Source organism: Lipotes vexillifer, unplaced genomic scaffold (genome assembly GCF_000442215.2).
Source record: "Lipotes vexillifer unplaced genomic scaffold, Lipotes_vexillifer_v1.1 scaffold47, whole genome shotgun sequence".
Taxonomy (NCBI): Eukaryota; Metazoa; Chordata; class Mammalia; order Artiodactyla; family Lipotidae; genus Lipotes; species Lipotes vexillifer.
In genome coordinates, this window is record NW_006791298.1 from 3,532,462 (window position 1) to 3,536,417 (window position 3,956).

Here is a 3,956-nt window from a genome sequence, read left to right on the forward strand (position 1 = left end):
TATATATATATACATATAGCTGATTCACTTTGCTGTACAGTATAAACTAACACAACATTGTAAAGCAACTATATACCAATAAAATTTTTTTAAAATATATACAAAGAGCTCCTAAGAATCAGATAGATGAATATCCAATAGAAGGATTGGCAAGCAAAAGAGGAAAAAAAATTAAAATAACAATAAAAATATTCATCCATGAATATATAAAAATTGTATGAAGCTCCATTAATCTCACTGAGTTGCATTTCCAATAAAATACTTTCTTATATTTAATAACTATCAAAAATAAAATAAAATTGTGCTTGTGAACAGAGACCACTTAGAAATAATAATAATAATATATTGATAATACTTGCTATTATTATGAGTGTTTATAATATGCCAGGAATAAGTCCTCTTAACTAAATGATCTCATTTGAACCCTTTCAATAACACTGCAAGATAGGTGTTGCTGTTACTCTCAATTTTACAGAGAAAACTGAAGCGCAGAAATTGTCCAAGATCACACAGGTACTTAATGGCTGACCTGGAATTTGAAAATCATGCCCTAGACCTGTGCAAGACGGTCCACTGGGATAACAAAAGGAAAAAACAACAAAAAAGAAATATTAGAACTTATATTTATACTTACTTTTTATCTCATCCTTTACTCATTTCTGTTTTATGTATATGTTTTATAAAATATAGCATTATAGTGCAGAACTACATGTATATAAGTTCTGAATAAATTAATATGCATGTTAATGGAGAATCATGGTCAAATATTTTTACTCGTAGCTCAGACAAATTTGGAGATCACTGCATTTAACCACTAAGTCCAACTGAGAGAATTTCTTTTCCGGATAAGTAGATGATATTGATAATATCATGGGAAATCTGATATTTCCAGAGAATGTAAGCTTCTTTTTTTTACATCTTTATTGGAGTATAATTGCTTTACAATGGTGTGTTAGTTTCTGCTTTTTAAAAAAGTGAATCAATTATACATATACATATGTTCCCATATCTCTTCCCTCTTGCGTCTCCCTCCCTCCCACTCGCCCTATCCCACCCCTCTAGGTGGTCATAAAGCACTGAGCTGATCTCCCCGTGCTATGTGGCTGCTTCCCACTAGCTAGCTATTTTACATTTGGTAGTGTATATATGTCCATGCCACTCTCTAACTTTGTCAGGGCTTACCCATCCCCCTCCCCATATCCTCCCCCCTCCCCATATCCTCAAGTCCATTCTCCTGTCTTACCTCTAGGTTCTTCATGACATTTTTTTTTCTTAAATTCCATATATATGTGTTAGCATATGGTATTTGTCTTTCTCTTTCTGACTTACTTCACTCTGTATGACAGACTCTAGGTCCATCCACCTCATTACAAATAGCTCAATTTCGTTTCATTTTATGGCTGAGTAATATTCCATTGTATATATGTGCCACATCTTCTTTATCCATTCATCTGATGATGGACACTTAGGTTGTTTCCATCTCCGGGCTATTGTAAATAGAGCTGCAATGAACATTTTGGTACATGACTCTTTTTGAATTATGGTTTTCTCAGGGTATATGCCCAGTAGTGGGATTGCTGGATCATATGGTAGTTCTATTTTTAGTCTTTTAAGGAACCTCCATACAGTTCTCCATAGTGGCTGTACCAATTCACATTCCCACCAGCAGCACACCCTTTCCAGCATTTATTGTTTGTAGATTTTTTGATGATGGCCATTCTGACTGGTGTGAGATGATATCTCATTGTAGTTTGATTTGCATTTCTCTAATGATTAATGATGTTGAGCATTCTTTCATGTGTTTGTTGGCAGTCTGTATATCTTCTTTGGAGAAATGTCTATTTAGATCTTCTGCCCATTTTTGGATCGGGTCGTTTGTTTATTTGTTATTGAGCTGCATGAGCTGCTTGTAAATTTTGGAGATTAATCCTTTGTCAGTTGCTTCATTTGCAAATATTTTCTCCCATTCTGAGAGTTGTCTTTTGGTCTTGTTTATGGTTTCCTTTGCTGTGCAAAAGCTTTGAAGTTTCATTAGGTCCCATTTGTTTATTTTTGTTTTTATTTCCATTTCTCTAGGAGGTGGGTCAAAAAGGATCTTGCTGTGATTTATGTCATAGAGTGTTCTGCCTCTATTTTCTTCTAAGGGTTTGATAGTTTCTGGCCTTACATTTAGGTCTTTAATCCATTTTGAGCTTATTTTTGTGTATGGTGTTAGGGAGTGACCTAACCACATACTTGTACATGTACCTGTCCAGTTTTCCCAGCACCACTTATTGAAGAGGCTGTCCTTTCTCCACTGTACATTCCTGCCTCCTTTATCAAAGATAAGGTGACCATATGTGCATGGGTTTATCTCTGGACTTTCTATCCTGTTCCTCAAGATTGCTTTGGCTATTCGGGGTCTTTTGTGTTTCCATACAAATTGTGAAATTTTTTGTTCTAGTTCTGTGAAAAAAATGCCAGTGGTAGTTTGATGGGGATTGCACTGAATCTGTAGATTGCTTTTGGTAGTAGAGTCATTTTCACAATGTTGATTCTTCCAATCCAAGAACATGGTATATCTCACCATCTATTTGTATCATCTTTAGTTTCCTTCATCAGTGTCATAATTTTCTGCACACAGGTCTTTTGTCTCCTTAGGTAGGTTTATTCCTAGATATTTTATTCTTTTTGTTGCAATGGTAAATGGGAGTGTTTTCTTGATTTCACTTTCAGATTTTTCATCATTACTGTATAGGAATGCCAGAGATTTCTGTGCATTAATTTTGTATCCTGCTACTTTACCAGATTCATTGATTAGCTCTAGTAGTTTTCTGGTAGCATCCTTAGGATTCTCTACGTATAGTATCATGTCATCTGCAAACAGTGACAGATTTACTTCTTCTTTTCCGATTTGGATTCCTTTTATTTCTTTTTCTTCTCTGATTGCTGTGGCTAGGACTTCCAAAACTATGTTGAATAAGAGTGGTGAGAGTGGGCAACCTTATCTTCTTCCTGATCTTAGTAGAAATGCTTTCAGTTTTTCACCATTGAGGATGATGTTGGCTGTGGGTTTGTCATATATGGCCTTTATCATGTTGAGGAAAGTTCCCTCTATGCCTACTTTCTGGAGGGTTTTTATCATAAATGGGTGTTGAATTTTGTCAAAAGCTTTCTCTGCATCTATTGAGACGACCATATGGTTTTTCTCCTTCAGTTTGTTAATATGGTGTATCACATTGATTGATTTGCTTATATTGAAGAATCCTTGCATTCCTGAAATAAACCCCACTTGATCATGGTGTATGATCCTTTTAATGTGCTGTTGGATTCTTTTGCTAGTATTTTGTTGAGGATTTTTGCATCTATGTTCATCAATGATATTGGCCTGTAGGTTTCTTTCCTTGTGACATCCTTGTCGGTTTTTGGTATCAGGGTGCTGGTGGCCTTGTAGAATGAGTTTGGGAGTGTTCCCCCCTCTGGTATATTTTGGAAGAGTTTGAGAAGGACAGCTATTAGCTCTTCTCTAAATGTTTGATAGAATTCGCCTGTGGAGCCATCTGGTCCTGGGCTTTTGTTTGTTGGAAGATTTTTAATCCCAGTTTCAATTTCAGTGCTTGTGATTGGTCTGCTTATATTTTCTATTTCTTCCTGGTTCAGTCTCAGAAGGTTGTGCTTTCCTAAGAATTTGTGCATTTCTTCCTGGTTGTCCAATAAGCATATAGTTGCTTGAAGTAATCTCTCATGATCTTTTGTATTTCTGCAGTGTCAGTTGTTACTTCTCCTTTTTCATTTCTAATTCTATTGATTTGGTCTTCTCCCTTTTTTTCTTGATGAGTTTGGCTAATGGTTTGTCAATTTTGTTTATCTTCTCAAAGAACCAGCTTTTAGTTTTATTGTTCTTTGCTATCGTTTCCTTCATTTCTTTTTCATTTATTTCTGATCTGATCTTTTTGATTTCTTTCCTTCTGCTAACT